This window comes from Mesocricetus auratus, unplaced genomic scaffold (assembly GCF_017639785.1).
Source record: "Mesocricetus auratus isolate SY011 unplaced genomic scaffold, BCM_Maur_2.0 Super-Scaffold_100030, whole genome shotgun sequence".
In the NCBI taxonomy this organism is placed as follows: Eukaryota; Metazoa; Chordata; class Mammalia; order Rodentia; family Cricetidae; genus Mesocricetus; species Mesocricetus auratus.
In genome coordinates, this window is record NW_024429211.1 from 4,111,290 (window position 1) to 4,130,515 (window position 19,226).

At 42.7% G+C, this 19,226-nt stretch overlaps 4 non-coding genes across 4 annotated transcripts; all 4 read left to right on the forward strand.

Annotated features, from left to right (window-relative positions):
• The first annotated feature begins 772 nt into the window (after positions 1-772).
• Positions 773-851, forward strand: LOC121134824. Its single transcript, XR_005872033.1, has one exon. It is a non-coding gene; the product is annotated as a small nucleolar RNA SNORD115 (small nucleolar RNA).
• A 1,691-nt stretch (positions 852-2,542) lies between these two features.
• Positions 2,543-2,621, forward strand: LOC121134875. Its single transcript, XR_005872083.1, has one exon. It is a non-coding gene; the product is annotated as a small nucleolar RNA SNORD115 (small nucleolar RNA).
• A 2,198-nt stretch (positions 2,622-4,819) lies between these two features.
• LOC121134884 lies at positions 4,820-4,898 on the forward strand. The gene has a single exon (XR_005872092.1). It is a non-coding gene; the product is annotated as a small nucleolar RNA SNORD115 (small nucleolar RNA).
• A 1,114-nt stretch (positions 4,899-6,012) lies between these two features.
• LOC121134859 lies at positions 6,013-6,093 on the forward strand. Its single transcript, XR_005872068.1, has one exon. It is a non-coding gene; the product is annotated as a small nucleolar RNA SNORD115 (small nucleolar RNA).
• The last annotated feature ends 13,133 nt before the right edge of the window (positions 6,094-19,226 follow it).

The following is a 19,226-nucleotide window of genomic DNA, read 5'->3' on the forward strand; positions in this document are numbered from 1 at the left end:
AAAAGAAACAGGGAGCTGGAGTTCGGCTTGCATTTGTGCTCCATCAACACAGCAGGGAGCTGGTGGCTGGGATTTGTGTGCCAAGTGATTAAGCCACATCGATGAGACCCCATTCAAATTGCAAATTCTGGGGACCTGTAGAACTGAAAATTAACATACATGGCATAAGGACAAGGTAGTTGAATTTTGTTGGGGAGAAATCACTTACAAGAGAAACCCATAACCCATGGTCACTGCTCAAAGGCACCACCCAGGGTCTGCTACCGAGGGGAACAAGACATAAACACATCAAAAGTGAACCACTCCTCACCAAAGCACTAATTTTTACACACTCATACTCACTTGTGGTCAACACGAAACATACTTGATCTTGTCACAGAAGACTACTCAGATCTCTGCCTATGGAAGTAAAAGCATAAAACAATTAAAAGGTTAAACTTACCTGCGTTAGTAGACAGGCCACCACTTACAGTTTTGAAAAGGCATCCCTTGCCATTGATTATCAAGTGTCCCCAATTATTCTGCTCGAAGGAATTGGGTGTTCAGACACTGGTTATGGCAAATTCTTCTGAACCTGACATGCCTCTTCTTGAACCTCGAAAGGGCCTTGATGAAGAGAACTGATTCTCCTCGAACTCTTGCAGGAGATTAAAGCAGGCTGACCATATGTCTGAAACTCACTAAGGCCAACCCCATATGATGTTTTTACTGTGCTGGTAAACAGCAGGATTTGTGTTTCTCTGTCAGATATAACTGTGCCCTCTGAGTACCTGGGACTATGATGACAAACCATTGTCATGAACTCAGTTGATGATATAAAAACCATGCTCAATAGGATTACACTGAGGCACATGCTAAAGGACAGGGAAGAAATGGGGGTCTAGTCTACTCAGGCCTTTCTCATAAGCCAGTACACAGGCCCTCATTCCCCAGCAATGTTTCCCAGTCTGTGGAATCCTGTGAGGTCCAGGTCCACTTCATCAGGAGAGCACTGAGTGTTATCTCAAAAGGTACTTGTTGTGAGACTCTACACATGGCAAGACTGCCACAGACCATCTCACTGCTCATGGCACCCTCTTCTCTTCTGACTTTCAGTGATCTAGAATGTTGATTTGTAGCTCCAGTCATGTTACCTTCTGATAAGTGGAAAGATTGTCCAAGGGCCTTGCTTGTTTTAGGTACTCGGGCTTCACCTACTGAAATGGATGACCTTCTAGACAACCAATTACATCCATAGAACCAAATGCTAGCATTGTCTTCCTTTTGGGAATGCTGTAGAACTCAGTCCATGAGTCCAGGCTGGTAATCCAAACTACCCTGTCTTAGAGAATTCCAAAGGACATGACCAAGAAAATTGGAGCAGAGGTTGCACGAAGGAGTTGGAGCACAAGGATTTGGGTAAGGAAATTCAATTCCTCAGCCTTGCAAAGCTCAGTGATAGGTGAATTTGATGTTTACTTCCTCACCTTCAGCTTTCTACCAACCTACCATGCATGTTGTTAGTTCCAAGGTAAGAGCTTCATGTTCTCATTGTATTAGATGGGTGACATACTCCCAACTTGCAAAGATGGCATTCAGGAATGTCTACTATGAAGGCCCTGGACTTCAGGGGGATCACTAGGTTACTTTTCTGAAGCTGATTAGAGAGAAAGAGACTCACAATATTCTAGTACACTAATGGACATATCAGTATAGAAAACTCAAATGCCTTTTATTTGTTTAGGATTAGTAAACTTGTCCTGCCATCCAGGCATCAGGGAATATGAGGCAATTCAAGAGGGTACATCTGGCCAGCCATTCCTTTCTTTGCCTAGACACACAAGTTCATCATCATGTGGAAACCCTCTCACCAAATATCAGTGACATGGAGTTGCAAACACATGAATGACATCACAACATACAAAGGTTTCCTTTGCTCATGTGACAACCAATGTGTAAAAAGAATGGTTGTAGGGATCTCAAGCAGGCAGTTCTTGGCCAATTAAGAACCTTGAGGGTAAGCATCCTACTGTGGTGATTAGGCAGTAATTTCAGAGGAAAAAAGGATAGCACCGTGCAAACTAATGCAAATGACAGGTCTTGGACCTTGTATGACACAGTGCATGATCCAAAGCTAAAATGATTTTACCAGACCTATCATATGTCTTCCCAATGGTCTGTCAGCTAAAGCTATGAATTCAGGCAGTGAAGATGAGGGTGAATCAAGTGAAGGATTAAACTTGACTAGGGGTGGCAAACAGGTACCAAACTTTATCTACCCCATGGCATTGATTAGCAATTGCCCGCAATTATTGTTCTTGAGAGTTTGGGAGTTCAGAGCTGGACATGGCAATTCTGCTAACATTGACATGCCCCCTTTAGCACCCCAAAATTTGCCTTGACTAAGGCAATGGATTCTGTTTGATCCCTTATAGCAGTGTAATGCGGGCTGAACATTTTTCAGAAACTTGCTGAGAACTACCTGCTAGATTGCATTTGCCATCCTGGTAAGCAACACTATATGTGTCCCATTATCAGGTATAGCTGTGCTTTCTGAGGACCTGGGTCTCTGATGACAAACCAATGTCATGAAGAGAAGTGATAACATAATAATCATGCTCAATAGGACTTTGCTGATGTGCAGGCTAAAAGACAGGGTAGATATGGTGGCCTAGTCTCCTTGGGTCTTTCTCATAAGCCAACACACAGGACCACATTCACGCAGCAGAGTTCCCTGTTGGGGGAATCATGTGAGGTCCAGGTGCTCTTCTTTGGAGAGCACTGTGCCTGCCTCAGAAGGCACTTGTTGTGAAACTCTACATGTGTCAAGGCTGACAGGCATCAGCAAACAGGACATGTCCATCTCTTCTCTTCTGCATTTCAGTTATCCAGGATGTCGACTTGGTGCCCTACTCATGAGACCTTCAGGTAAGTGGAAGATCTCTGCCTTCAAACATTAGAAAGCATAACCTTCTAGGAATCCAGTGACAATTGCACCACAGAACTTGTGCTTTCCCTTCCTTTTGGGAATCCCCTAGCCCTATTCCCATGAATAAAGGATGGAAGTTTAAGCCCCCTTGTCTTCTAGGTAGCATTGAGATACAGAGCAGTGACTGTACAGGGAGGTGGGACAAAAGGATTGAGTCAGAACGTTCAGGACCTGTACCTTGAACAGTTCAGTGATAGGTGAATGTGATCTTGAAATCCCTGCCTTGGGGTGTGTCTATAACTCCCATATTGATTGTTACTGCTGGGGCAAAAGCTTCATGTTCTTGCTGTGTCAGGAGGGTGACATGCTCCAAACTTGCTAAGATGACACTCAAGCATGTCCACTATAAAGGCTCTGGACTGCAGGGAGATCACTAGGTTGCTTTTCTGGGGCTCATAACACAGACAGGGACTCACAGTGTTCCCTTGCACCAGCGGACATATCAGTAAGGTAAACTCAGATACCATTACTTTTCGTCAGTATTAGTGAATTTGTCTGCCATTCAGGCATCAGACAACATGAGGCAATTTGAGAGGGTGAATTTGGCCAGGAATTGCCTTGTTTGCCTAGATGCACAGGCTCTTCATCATGTGGACACCCACATACCACACATAATTGGCATTGGCATGAAATTTATACCACATTAATGGCATCCCAAACTGTAAAGTCTTCCATTTCATATGTGATAGGGAATGGGCCAAGAGAACAGGTGTAGGGATCCTAAGAAGGCTGTGCTTTTGCAATTAAGAACCTTGAGTGCACACATCTTACTATGTTGATTAGAAAGTGATTTCAGAGGGAAATAGGATAAAGCTGTGCAAAGTACACTAGAAGAAATGTCTAGGAACCTGTATGACACAGTGCATGAACAGAATCTAAAATGTTACCACTTAACCTATAATATGTCTTCCCAATGGTCTGACAGCTAAAACTATAAATGCAGGCAGTTTGGATGAGAATTTTGCCATTCAGAAGCTGGACATGGCATCTATGATGACACAGATATGCTGCTTTTGGCACCCAAAACTTTTCTTGGCTATGACAACTGATTCTCCATACAAAATTGACTATTCTTTGAAGGTCTGTGAAGAACTGTGCTTGTATTTTAATATGGATTGCATTGAATCTGTAGATTGCTTCTGGCAGGATTGCCATTTTTACTAAATTGGTCCTACCTATCCAAGACCATGGAAGAGCTATACATTTTCTGAGGGCTTCTTCAATTTCGCTCTTAAAAGACTCAAAGTTCTAGCGATACAGGTCTGTCACTTGTTTGGTTAGCATTACCTCAAGGTATTTTATGTTGCTTGTGGCAATTGTAAAGGGTGATGTTTCTCTGATTTCTTTCTCAGCTCTTTTATCATCTGTATATAGTGGGGCTACTGATTTTCTTGAGTTGATCTTGTAGCCTGCCACTTTTATCTGTGGTATACAAATGGACTTTGGGCACCCATCCAACAGTGAGAGAGGCACTCTCACCCTGGACTCTTAGGGGAGTGTCTAGGCCCTGCCATGGATGAAATGACAGACTATGGACCCCCAAAGGAGGGCTTCATACTATGTGGGGAAATGAGCGGATATTGGAGGGGTTGGTGGGAGGGTACGGGAGGCGGGGAGGGAAAGGGAGAGGGACCTGGAATTGATATGTGAAACAACCTTGTTTCTAATTTAAATTAAAAAATAAAATATAAAAAAGAGAACTGATTTTGCTTGATGCCTTTCAGACCCTAATGCTGACTGACCATTTGTCCGAAGCTCACACAGACCTACATGCTAGATGGTTTTTGTTATCCAGGTAAGCAAGAGTGTCTGTGTCCCACTATTAAGTATACCTATGGCTTCTGAGGTCCTGGGTCTATGATGACAAACCAATGTCATGAAGAGAGGTGATGACATAAAAATCATACTCAATAGGACTACGCTGAGGCCCAGGCTAAAGAACAGGGGAGAAATGGGTGCCAAGTATCCTCTCACATTACTCATAGGCCAGTACACAGGCCTTCATTCACCCAGCAGTGTTTCCCTGTCTGGGGAATCCTTGAGGTCCATGTGCTCTTCCATAGGAGAGCAGTTAGCCTGTCTCTGAAGGCACTTTTTGAAGCACCCTATATATGTCAAAGCTGCAAGGCATCAGAACTCTGCTCATTTCCATCTCTTCTCTTCTGGATTTCAGTGTTCCGGGATGCCTACTTGGTGACCCAGTTATGAGGCATTCAGGTAAGTGTAAAGATCAGTCTAAGTAACTCAGTCTCCTTTGGATCTCTGCCTTCAAATATTAAAAAGCATGACCTTCTTGGAATCCAGTGACACTTGCAGCACAGAACTTGTGTCCTTCCTTCTTTGTGGGAATCCCCTAGCCCTAAGACCATGAATGACATCCTGAGTTTCAAAGGCTTCCGTTGCATATGTGATAAGGAATAGGCCAAGAAAACAGGTATAGAGATCCAAAGCAAGCTGTGCTTTTTCAATTAAGAACCTTCAGGGTACACATCCTACAATGGTGATTAGGATGTGATTTCAGAATGAAATGGGATAGGACTGTGCAAAGTACAGCAGATGAGAGTGAGTTCTTGGCCTTTTAAGACACAGTGCATGATCAAAAGTTAAATGTTTTCACCAGACCTATAATACACCTTCCCAATGGCCACTCACCTAATGATATTAATTCAGGCACTTAGATGAGGATGAAACAAGTGAAGTGTTCAACTTGTCTAGGGGTGGCACATGGGCAGCCACCATTAAAATTTTTGAATATCTCCTGCATGACATTGATTAGCAATTGCTCCCAACTCTCATGCTTGAGTGTTTGAGCATTCAGAAGCTGTGTATTGTAATTCTGGTGATACTGACTTGCAGCTTTTGGTGACTCAAAATTTGCATTGACTAAGAGTACTGATACTTCTTGATCCCTTTCAGGGACCTAATGCCGGCTAACCTTTTGCGCGAAGCTCACACAAATCTACATGCTAGATGTTCTTTGTCATTCTGGTAAGCAGCAGTGTTTGTGTCCCATTGTCAGGTATACCTATGCCTTCTGAGAACCTGAGCCTATCATGACAAACCAATATGTCAGGAATAGAGGTGATGACATAACTATTATGGTCAATAGGATTACTCTGAGGCCCAGGCTAAAGGACAGGGAAGAAATGGGTGCCTAGTCTCCTCAGGCATTTCTCATAGAGCAGTACACAGGCCCTCATTCACACCACAGTGTTTCCAGGTCTGGGGAATCCTGTGATGCACAGATGCTACTCTTTAGGAAAGCATTGGGACTGCATCTGAATGCACATTTTGGGGCACTGTATATATGTCAAGTCTGCAGAGGAATCAGCACTCTGCTCATGTCCATAGCTTCTCTTCTGCATTTCACTGATCTCAGATGCTGACATGGTGCTCCAGTCATGAGACCCTCATGTAAGTAGAAAGATCAGCCCAAGTGCCTAGGTCTCTTTTGGAAATGTTCCTTCAAATATTGAAATGCATGGCCTTCTATGAATCCAGTGACACTTGCAGCACAGAACTTGTGCTCTCCATTCATTTTGGGAATCCCCTTGCCCTAAATCCATGAGAAAAAGATGGCAATTAAAACTGCCTTTTCTTGTAGAACTGCAAATAGCAAGTATTGATAAACAGATCAGTGACTGTTTGGGGATGTGGGACAGAAGGATTAGCTCAGGACATTCAGGCCCTGTCCCTGGCAAAGCTCAGTAAGAGGTGAATGTGACCTTGAAATCCCTTTCTAGGGTATCTCTCTATAACTACCATGTTGACTGTTACTGCCAGGACTAGAGTTTCATGTCCTCGCTGTGTCAGGAAGGTGACATGCTCGGAACATATAAAATTGGCACTTAGGAATGTCTTCTATGCAGGCCCTGGACTGCAAGGAACTCACTCGTTACAGTGTTCTAGTACACACACACACACACACACACACACACACACACACACACACACACACATATATATATATAAAATCAGTAAGGAAAAATCATATACCTTATCATTTCATTAGGATTAGTGAACTTGTCCTGCCATGCAGGCATCAGGCAACATGAGGCAATTTAAGAGATTGCATATGCCCAGCCATTCCCCACTTTGCCTAGATGCACAGGCTCATCATCATTTGGAGACCCACTCACCACACATCAGTGGCATTGAATTTCAACCATATCAACGACATCCCAAGCTGCAAAATTTCCCTTGCTCTTGTGATAAGAAATATGCCAAGAAAATGGTTGTAGGGAACCTAAGCAGGCAGTGCTTGGGAAATGAAGAACCTTGAGGGTACACATCCTAAAACGATGATTAGCCAGTGATTTCAGTGAGAAATGAGAGAGTGCTGTGCTAAGAACAGCTGATGACTATGCCAATCTGAGGTCCAGATAGGAGGTACTCTTCATAACAGTGATGTTTGCTAAATTGGCTAGCACTCTTCTCTTTTGAAGAATGACAGATAACTGTACAGACTGCATTTGATCTCCCAAATTTTAAGGAACAACAATGTTTGTGTAGCAAACATGTAGTATCCTTTGATACATAACTTTATGTAATAATAACTGTAATAGTAACTGCAACAAGCAGTCCACCATATTTTTAGGCCATTGACAAATGCCATCTTGAAAGAAAGAATTAAAAGATGTGGAAGCAGTGAAATCCTCAATAAGCATGTCATGGGTGCTGCCCTGTGATATTCCAATTTTGGAGAAAGAAGAAGTAGTGTTCCTGGGCACTATTACCACGAATTTAGGAGGCTGCAGTTTCTTTTTCCTGACCCCAATTACTAGCAATGCTAGGTAATTTAGTGTCCTACGCCATAGTCTCGCCAGCAAGAACGTCACAGGAAACTCGGATCCTTCTGCAGTAAAGCTTTAATGCATCTTGAGAGACAGATGATCAGCTTCTGAGAGGGAGACCCCAAGCTAAGAAACCCAGCCCCTTATATAAGCCTAGGAGCTCCGAGTGAGACGTGTGGAGCCGGGATTGGTGGTTTGCTCATCACCCCAGATGACGCCACGGGAGAGGCAGAGCTTAAACAGTGGACTCCAACTGACAACAGATGTCGGTGCCATCTTGTAATGGCGATAGTGATAGCGAGGGCGGCTCCTCACATCTCCCCCTATTCATTAATTTTTGAAGCCATAGGACACCCACAACTTTGGAGTGGAGATAGAGGTCAAATCCCCATGTGCAAATTTGGAACATGTACAAAGCTCCTCTCCAGGGTCTTATCCCCAGAGGTAGCCCTGACCAGTCCCGATGTCATTTTTCAGGGCGAAGGAGATCATGACATAGAACCTTCATGCAAGATGACTTATCTCCCAGGAGAAAGTCATTATACCGCAGACGTCTCCTGTGCAGTGCTTAGCCTTGCAACTCCTTGGGCTGCTGAAGCCTACCCACTCTATCCCGTGCAATGAGACTAGCCTCGTGGGGTGCAAGAGGCCGGAGGCCAGCGACCTATTGCTTTAACATGGTTAACCAAATGTCAGGGGAAGCTCTGTGTTCTAAGGAAGCAAGTGCTTGTGCCACCACCACTTTGTCTCTTTTTGTTTGGGCTCTAAGATTACACACCATCCAAAGCATCAACACTATTCTACAGCAGAGAACTAGGCTAAATAATCACATCCCCAGAAATTCCTTAAAATAAGAAAATGCAGATGAAGATCCAGACGGGTCGAATTCACTTGCAGGATCGCCACTCTCAACTCACGGAGTGTCTGCTCAAACTCAAAAGTCCGATTCTGTAATAAATGTTGAGACAGAGCTTTTGACAGGTCACCTGCTCTTGTAAAATTCTCATATTGTACTGAAGTGACACAAAGGCCAGGCAACTTTTGTTCACATCCCAATTGGGCCATCTGCCACAATATATCCAATTCTTCCTGAACCAAATTAATCCGATGGTTTACCAACATCAGGCCTCCTTGTATCTGAGAATTGGCAGTGGACTGTTTATCTAGGGCCATGGTCACAGTGGCTGATAGTTCATTAATGGTTTGAGTTGTCTGCACAGTAGCGGAAAGTGCAAGGGCCGAGGCGGTAACTGAAGCAGTAACCGCGGTGGTGGCTATCAGGCTGACAATAATAGCAGAGATCCCAAAATCTTGCTTTTCCCTAAACAAACTCAAACTACTTGGTGCCTCAACAGGAACTGGAACAAATCGAGGCATGCGCATTACCAAAGCAAAAGGGTGCTTAATAGCATCCCAGCATAATGCATAAAAACAATTCTAAGCAGAGCAATTTATTTCTTTCTGATTCTTACCTAAGGTATCATTACTCACAAGACAAATAAAGAGCGGCCAAACACAAATAGGAGCAGCTGAATAATTAGTTCTCTTAAAAGGGGTATACTTAACATTGGAGGAAGACCAATCAGATGATCCAGAGCTCTGTCCCTTACTCAGACTGTTGCCTAATGCCCCTTTCAAATCAAAAGTAATCTGTCCCTTCTCACTATATCCTCCAGCAATCATTGCCATAGGAGAAAGATCAGTAAAGCTTCCATTAATACCGCAAAGCAACCATTGATAAAAAGGATTAGCATTAGATCTTTCTAGATCCATATGAGTAAAATTATCCTTTAATGAAGAAATCACAGTAAAGAACAAGCTTCCTACCAATGACAAGGTTCTCTCATCCTGAAAACTCTGTATCTGAGGATCCAAAGACAAAAAGGCAAGCCCCAACTCTCTTTAATTGTGAAAAACCTAGGGAACACCTGGGCATTATGCATCACTGGCACCGGTAGGGGGAAGGTAGACATGAAGGCCCACCGTAACTCTCCCATCATACTAAGAACCATCATCCCGAGTAGGAGAGTCTTCATCATCCACTTGGCCTCCATCCTACTTATTCTGGAGTTGTGAAGGAGCTCTTCGAGTGAGTCTTTCAAGGATCCACAGGGGGTTTTCTTCCTCCTGTGGAAAAACACACACAGCTCCCCTGGGTCTTATAAGAATAGGATCCAGGCCTTTCCAGAGACCAGTCATTACATCTTTCCATTTTACCATTTCTTTTGGCCTATCAGGATCTAAACTGTGGCGATCGGCTGCAGTGTGGCCTTGGGCATCAGAGTTCAAGAAATTAAGGGTAAAAAGTGCCATGGACACAGCAACTCTTGGTACCGAGGGTAGAACATCCTCAACACTCCCCTTTTGTTTAATCAGATATGATTTGAGTGTACGATGGGCACGTTCCACAATGCCCTGTCCTTGAGGGTTATAAGGTAGGCCAGTTAGATGGGTAATATCCATTTGCCGACAAAACTGTCAGAATTTTTGAGAGGTATATGCTGGCCCATCATCTGTTTTTAAAATTCTGGGTTTTCCCCCCAAGCACTCCAGGCCTCAAGGCAATGTTGAATCACCTGTGAGTCCTTTTCCCCAGTTAGGGGCATGGTGAACATTACTCCAGAACAGGTGTCAACAGAAACATGAACATATTGAAGCGTTCCAAAACAGGGAATATGAGTAACATCCATCTGCCACATCTGCAATGGTCTAATTCCACGTGGGTTTATTCCCACATGGGGAGCAGGTAAAAATTCGCAGCAATTCTGGAATTGAGTAACAATTTCCCTACCCTCTTTCCTGGATAGAGCAAAACGACGGCGCAAGGTCTCAGCTGTCACATGAAAGCACTGATGGAATACTTTTGCTGCTTGTGCATGGGTAGACAAGGCAGCGGCCACCAGCTTTGTAGCCTTGTCCACTAAGTCATTCCCTGAGGACATGGGACCTGGGAGTCCAGAATGTGCTCAGACATGGTAATGAAAACAGGACATCTCCTATTTAACAAGGAGCTTGTGTCTTCTGAAAGATGTTAGCAACTCTGCTGGAGGATCTTATTATTCCAGCTATCTCAAGGAGATTAACTGTACTAACCACATAAGAGGAATCTGATACAATATTGAGGGATCCTGGAAAGGCCTCAAGAACCTCCAGTACTATCAGACCTTCTAGAACTTGAGGTGAAGTTTCATTATATTGTTTAGATATAACCCTATCCTTGACCACATAAGCTCCCATACCAGTTTTCGATCCATCAGTGTACACCACAGTCCCATCTGGGAGTGGGTCTTTAGCTGTCACTTGTGGAAACACTATAGCCTGATTTAGGGCAAACTGTAAAATTGGATGCTTTGGAAAATGATTATCAATTTGTCCTGAAAAGGAAGTAACTAAAACTGCCAATCACTAGATGTGGCTGCCAAGGTCTGAACTTGTGCAGCATTATAAGGCACAATCAAGGAATCAGGATCCCTGCCAAAATGCGTAACAGCTGCTTTTATTCCGCAAAGCACGAGCTGTGCAACAGCATCAGGGTACCAGTCAATAATCTTAGTGGGGAAGCATTTGGATGAATCCAAAGTTATGGTCCGTGTTGCCACAGGACTGCAGTTGGCAATTGAGCTGTCTTAAAAACACACAGACTAAAATGTAGTGACTTCTCAATACATTGTAATTGTGCTTCCTGTAAGGCCTCTTCCACCATCTGTAAGGCTCTGTGGGCGGCAGGGGTAAATTTTCTGGGTGAGGAGATATGAGGCTCACCCTCCAGGAGACCAAAGAGGGGTTTTACATCAGCAGATGAAATTTTTAAAAAGGGCCTCAAACAATTTATATCTCCCAGAAGTTTCTGAAAATCATTTAATGTTTGTAAGTGGTCTTTGCGAATTTCTATTTTCTGAGGAACTATTTTTTTGGGAGTAATCATTGAGCCCAAAAAGAGGCCTGTATCTGCAATTTGAACCTTTTCTGAGGCTATCTCTAATCCCCACTGTTTTAATTCAGCCACCAGAATGGGAAAAGCCTTTTGTAAAACATCTAACTCTTTGTGACAAATAAGAATATAGTCCATATAATGGATCATGATTAAAGATGTAAATTGCTTCCTAATTGGCTCCAAAGCCTCTTGCACATACAGCTGACATATTGTTGGGCTATTGGCCATGCCTTGTGGCAGTACCTTCCACTGAAATCTCTTGTCTGGTTCCATATGATTAAGAGAAGGGATAGTGAAGGCAAACCTTGGTCTATGCCGTGGGTAAAGTGGAATAGAGAAGAAACAATCCTTAATATCTATAATAATAAGCTTCCAATCTTGAGGAAGCGCAGAAAGCAAAGGAAGGCTTCTTTGAACATGGCCCGCAGGTCGTGGAGTAATCTCTACTTCCCAGATTTCTTCTTAATAACAAAAATTGGTGTATTCCATGGGGAGGTAGAAGGCTCTAGATACCCCAGCCATTCTTGTTCTTGCACTAATCTTGTGACAGACTCTAAGTTTTCAGAGGATAGAGGCCAATGAGAGACCCATTGTTTTCCATGGTGTGGGTCGTGAAGCCTAAATAAAGCTCAGTCCTTTTCTACCCCGATTTACCTGTTGCATAATGGGTTCTATTCTGCCTTGTTCTTGCCTACCCAAGCCTCTACCCTTTGTATACCCCATCTTTGCCATAATGGCTGATGCCTGGGGGGAGTATTCATTAGTTAGGGTCATGCCCATGGCTTGTAACACATCCCGTCCCCATAAATTTACAGGGAGTGGCAACACATTGGGGGTAAAACAGCCCCATTTGCCCTCAGCGTTCCACCAGGTTAAGGCTGAGGCACTGATGGCAGGAGAGGACTAATATCCAAAACCTTGTAGAGAATGAGATGAAACAACAGTGGGCCAAGACTTCGGCCACCAATGGAGTGAAATAATGCTTTTGTCTGCACCTATATCCATTATCCCTTCAAATTCTTTTCCATTAATTAACAATTTTATTGTATGTCTCTCATTTAGGGGTATAACCAGATAGGCTGAATCACTTCCAGAAGATCCCATAGCCCTTTTTTGTAAAGTGTAGGTTTCTCCATCCCCGAGGGAGGGCAGCAACACCAGTTGTGCAATTCTATCTCCCTGCTTTATAGAAAATACACCCCGAGGGCTAGAACAGAGAACTTGAATCTCCTCTTTATGATACGGGTCAACAATCCCAGGATATATAATGAGTCCCTGTAAAGTTAAGGAGCCACGGCCCAGAATAAGCCCAATGGTGGCAGGGGGCAAAGGTCCAGGGGAATGGACTGGGACCGGCTGAACATTCATTTGGGGCATGAGTAAGAAGTCGGAGGCAGCATGCTAGTCCATTCCGGGGGTTCCTCAGAAGCCTCTACCTTCTCTTGATTGCTTTTCTGAAATCAGTTCCCATATTTCTAAGGGCCCTGGGACCATGGGCCCCGTGACCCGTTTTTTGATTGGGGTACCTTGGGTTCTTCAATAGGGGCAGAAGCCTCCCTTTCATATCCCGGACTGACCTGCATTCACTAGCCTTATGATAACCTTTACCACAACAACGGCAAAGCTCCTTTTCTCTTGTTCTTTCAGGGGCTTGACAATCTTTCTTAAGGTGCCCCATTTTCCCACAATTAAAACAAGCTTTTCGATTTGATAAATCTCTACACCTGTGCGTTTGTAAAATGGTGGCAGCTAGTCCTGCATTGGTTAGGGGTCCCCCCAGCTCCCTGCACAGTCTAAGCCAATCTTGTAAACCTATGCTTTTGTGAGGGGTGATAGCCGCTCAACATTCCTGGGTTGCTTGTTCATAAATAAGTTGCGCAATCAGGGGCATAGCTTGTTCAGAATCACCAAAGATGCGACCGGGAGCCTCGGTCATTCTGGCCACAAAGTCTGAAAATGGCTCTTGGGGTCCTTGGACAATCTTTGTAAGGTGTCCGCCGGATTCTCCCCTTTTTGTGAGGGCCTTCCATGCTTTAATAGCGGCGGCCAACACCTGAGCATAGACGCCCCAGATGTAGTTGCTTTGATTAAGGGCATGTTGACCCTGACCTGTCAGCATTTCAAATGTCCACTGCCTCTGATTCTCATCTCCAGCCATGGTATTAACTCTAGTTTGTGCCTGGGCTGCATCATACCAGAGAGCCTTCCATTCCATGTAGTGTCCCATGTTGGGAAGCACTGCGTTCACTGTCGTCTGCCAGTCAGTGGGAGTCATGGCAAAATTAGCAAGCCTTTCCACCTGTATTGTGGTAAAGTTAGCATTGAACCCATAATTACGAACGGATTTAGCCAATTTTTTGATTTGATTGTAATCTACGGGGGTATGTACTCTTCTGTCTTCTGCATTCTCGTATACTGGAAAAGCCATTTGTATTTTTCTCTGTTCCTCTAAACGTAAAAAGGAGTCAGTACCAGTATTCAGCCGAAGCTCATACGGTGGAGGCGCCGAGGGGCGTGAGCCAGCCAGATTTATAGGTGGTGGCCTCACATTCATTTTTGTTTTCAGCGGCCGGTGTCTATCAGGGTGATATCTTTCTTCCTCATACCAAGCCGCCTCCTCCTCTAGATCAGCTTCTTCACTAGAATCTAGAGTGTCACTGAGGCCCAGGTGAAAGGACATGGTAGAAATTGTGGCCTAGTCTCCCCAGGCTATTCTCACAGGACAGTGCACAGGCCCTCATTCACCTAGCAGTGATTCCCCGTCTAGGGAATCCTGTGAGATCCTGGTACTCTTCTTTAGTAGAGCAATGAGCCTGGCTCAGAAGGCATTTGTTTGGGAAATCTATGTATGTCGATGCTGACCAGCATCAACATTCTGCTGATTTCCATCTCGTCTTTTATGCATTTCAGTGATCAAACATACAGACTTGGTGCCCCAATCATTTCACCTTCAGGTATGTGGAAAAATCAGCTTAAGTGCCTAGGTCTCTTTTTGGATATCTGCCTTCAAACATTAGAAATCATGACCTTCTAGGAATCCAGTGAAATTAAAGCAACAGAACTTGGGCTCTCCCTTCCTTTTGGGAATCCCTTCTGACTAAGAGCATGATAAATGGATGGTAATTAAAGGTGCCTTGTCTTTTATAATTCCAATTACTAGGTATTGGGTAACTGAGCAGTGAATTTTCAAAGAGGTGTGACACAAGAAATGGATTAGGACATTCAGTCTATTTTCCTTGCATAGCTCATTGATAGGTGAATGTATTTTTCAAATAACTTCCATACTGATTGTTACTGCCTTGGCAAGAGCTTCATTTTCTCACTGTGTCAGGAAGTTTTCATGCTCCATTCTTGCATAGATGGTGCTCAGGAGTGTCCAGTATGCAGGCCCTGGACTGCAGGGACATCACTAGATTACATTTCTGAGGGTCAAAAGGGAGACAGAGACTCACAGTGTTCTAGTGGACTAATGTACATATCAGTAAGGCAAACTCAGATACCTTTTCTTTTTGTTAGGATTAGTGATCTTGTCATGCCATGCAGGCATCAGGCCACATGGGGCAATTCGACAGGGTGCAACTGGCCAGGCCTTCCCCTTTGGCCTAGATGCACAGTCTCAGCATAATATGGATACCCACTCACCACACATGAGTGGTATGAAATTTCAAACACGTGAATGGCATCCCATCCATCCATTATGTGATAAGGAACAAGAGAACATGTGAAGGGATCCTATGCATGTGGTGTTTGGTCAATTAAGAATCTTGAGGTTATGCATCGTACAAAGGTGAGTAGTCAATGATGTCAGAGGTCAATAGGATAGCACTGTGCAGAGCAGATAAGATGTCTTGGACCTTGTAAGACACAGTGCATGATCAGATGGTATGAGACTCCAAATGACGCTGTAAAGATAAGCGACACACTTACTGAAAGGAAAACTAAGTATTTATTGTAGAAATTACTCACAAGATACCAAACAAGTAACCCAGATGAGCCAAGTAGTTTTCCGCTGCCGAACTGGAAACCGAACTCCGGGGAAAGAGACCAAGACTTCCTGTGTGCTGTCTTTTATGCCTTCCCCCATAATGCCCCCTATCCATGCCCAAAAGTGGGCCTGGCTAGTGATGTAGTTCCCCGCCTTTGTACGTATACATCTTTACGTCTGTCCGTATACGTCTTTAGTCATGCCTAAAGTGGGTGTGGTTAGCGGTGTGGTAAACCGCTCTTACCTCATTTGTATATGCCTCTAGTAAGTCACATGGTTAATGGCAGCATAAAGGCTTCCTCCTACAATTCCCCTTTTAGTCTAAAAAGGACAACTAACTTGCGTCAATGAACAAAATGTATCAAACATCTATTCTATCTAAACCTAAACTTATCTGAAAGAAACACCCAAATCTGAACACTTCCTTCCAATCCCAACACTAAAATAATTGAAAACTAACACTAACAGGGGTAAACTATCCTATAATATCAATAGTAGGGAGAGGGGGTGTGGAATTCTTAAAACTACTTCCTGCTGAGATGGGACAATGATAATCTTATGGGGACTTGTGAGAAGAAAAATGTTAGAGTAACAAAATCTCAGTAGATCAGACAGTCTCTGTATGGAAGGAGATGCTTGATTGAAGTTCCTGACTGGGGCTCTAATGTTGATTGAAGCTCTCATCTGAAGCTCTGGCCAGATTGTAGAAGATGTGCTGTTGCATTTTCTTGGTCCGGTGTTGTGTAGAATGATGTAGTTTCAAGCCAGTTTCAGGATAATGCTTGTCAGGTGCAATCAATGATGTGGGGCAGTTCAGATGCCTCCATTCGAATCAGGTGAAGTCAAGGAAGTGGATCTTCATTTTCTTTCTGAAGCAGTTGAAGATTGCTGTCAGGAAATCACTTGTTCTCTGGAAAACTCAATATTAATGTTAATAAAGAAATATTTTAACTTTTATATGTATGCATACTGGAAGAGGTGACAAAACGGAAGATGGTAAACCTGAGGGAAATTAGATTTTCAGAAAAAGAAATCCACAGATAACCTCCCTAATTTTATTTTCTTCTGTCTTATATCAATGGTTCTTTGATATAGTACAGAAATTCTGAATTTTATTTAAATAATATGCTTGAATTTAGAGTAGGAGAGCCAATCCAACTCCAACGCCAGCTTCAGTTAACTGAATGGGGACTGAGGTATGTGAAGAAATCAAAATAAAAGGGTACTATGAAAAAAATATAGAGAGATTTAGACTTTGATACCACATAGTGAGTTACTGTTTCTTTGATGGTCCTCAGGGTAGCTATTCATTTTTCTTCAGGAATCCATATGTCCGGTATTCTTTGCTGAGTTTACCTGTGAAGACAAAAAACAAAACACTTCTCTTTCGTTTTAGGAGGTCACTTTACCCATGGTGGAAATAGAATTTGTAGATGAGCTGTTATCTTTCCCCTCCTGAGATGTCTTCTGTTCTGATCGAATTTTAATTAATTTTGATGGAACCCAAACCTTTTCTTCTCCTGTGGAAACAAAAGAATAACCCCTTCCCCAATGTAACACATATTCTGGTTTCTAGACAGAGGTCACAACATCCTTAAAATACCCAGGTTGGTTCAGTTCAGAAATCTTCTCTGTAGTCCAGTGTCTTTCTGCTGCAGTTTGTCCTTTTTCATCAGCATTAAGAAAATTCTATGTTAGTAAAGCATTATGTAACCTGTGTTTAGGTGTTTTTGTTTTCCCTGGCTGTTTATGAAGCATCTCTTTTAAGGTTCGGTTAGATCTTTCAATTACTGCTTGTCCTGTGGGATTGTAAGGTATACCAGTTATATGTTTTATATTATAATATTTGAAAAATTGTTCCAATTTACTGGAAACATATGCTGGAGCATTGTCCGTTTTTATTGTTTTAGGTATACCCATAACAGCCATCACCTCCAAGATGTGTGTAATAACAGAATCAGCATTTTCACAGCTAATGGCAGTAGCCCATTGGAAGCATGAGAACTTGTCTATGGTATGGTGTACATATTTCCAACTGCCAAATTCTGGGAAGTGAAATACATCCATTTGCAAACGTTCATTTCTGTGAATACCTTTAGGATTACAACCTGCTGGCAATGGAGTTTGATTGGAGAATGAGCAACTGGGACAAATTCTTACTATTTCTTTTTCTTGTTGCCAGGTGATAGAAAAATCCTTCTTTAAACCTTTGCTGTTAACATGGTGTTTCTTATGAAATTCTGAAGCTTCCAACACATTACCTACTAATAAACGATCATTGCCTTGTGCCAGAGGAACTGGCAGACCTGTATGGGATCTGATGTGTGTTATATATATAGGATGAGTCCTGTTTCTGATGATTTCCTGCAATTGTAAAAACAATGAGGTCAATTCTGTATTATCAGGAACAAATTCTGCAGTCCCAATATGCAAGACAACTCATTCTGCATACTCAGAATCCGTGACTATATAGAGAGGCTCTCTAAAGTCTTTAGGTACCATGAGAATGGCATATAACTCTGCCTTTGTATGGAGTTGTAAGGGCTTTGAACTACTTTACTTATATTTCCTGATTTAAACCCTGCCTTACCTGATTTGTTTGCATCTGTGTAGAATGTAAGAACTCCAGAAATAGGTGTTTGCCTCACGATACGTGGAAGAATCCAAATTCTTTTCTTTATGAATTTGATTCTCTCTGTTTTGGGATAGTTATTACTAATACTTCACAAAAAGTCACTGCAAGCTATTTGCCAATACTCATTGTCCTTCCATAAAGAGGAAATTTCCTCATTCTTTAAAGGTACAATAATTTCAGCTGTTTCTTTCCCAGTCAGTTGACGAAGCCTTGACTTACCTTTCAATATCAAATCGGAGATCTTTTCTACATATGTTTTCAATTTTTTATTCTGTTTATGTGGCAGAAATACCCAGTCTAGAAGGATGTCTTCCCTCTGCATTAATATTCCTGAAGGGTATTCTCTAGATGGTAAAATAACCACAATACAGTCCACCTTTGGATCCACACGGTCCACATGGGCTTCTAATATTCTCTTTTCTACCCATTCGAATTCTTTTTCAGCCTCAGCTGATAGTACTCGTGGGCTTTTTAGGTCTTTATCTCCTTTTAAAGCCATTTTCAGGTGTTTTAAATCATGCCCTCTATGCCAATAATTGTCTGTAATAGAGAGATTTCTCCTAATAGGTTTTTAAAGATTATTAAGAGTCCGGTAATGATCTCTTCTGATCTGTACTTTCTGCGGTCTATATTTCTGATCATCTATTTTATAACCTAAATAGTTAATAGAATCTCCTCTTTGTATTTTTTTAGGGCAATTTGTAATCCCCAGCGAGGCAAAGTTTCCTTTGCTGCTTCAAACATCTTTTCCAAAGTATCCTTATTTGAATCAGACAGTAATATGTCATCCATATAATGATATATTAACGAATGTGGAAATTTTCTACGAATTATTTCTAGAGGTTTATTCACAAAATATTGACACAAAGCTTGGCTGTTTAACATACCTTGAGGTAGTACCTTCCAATGGA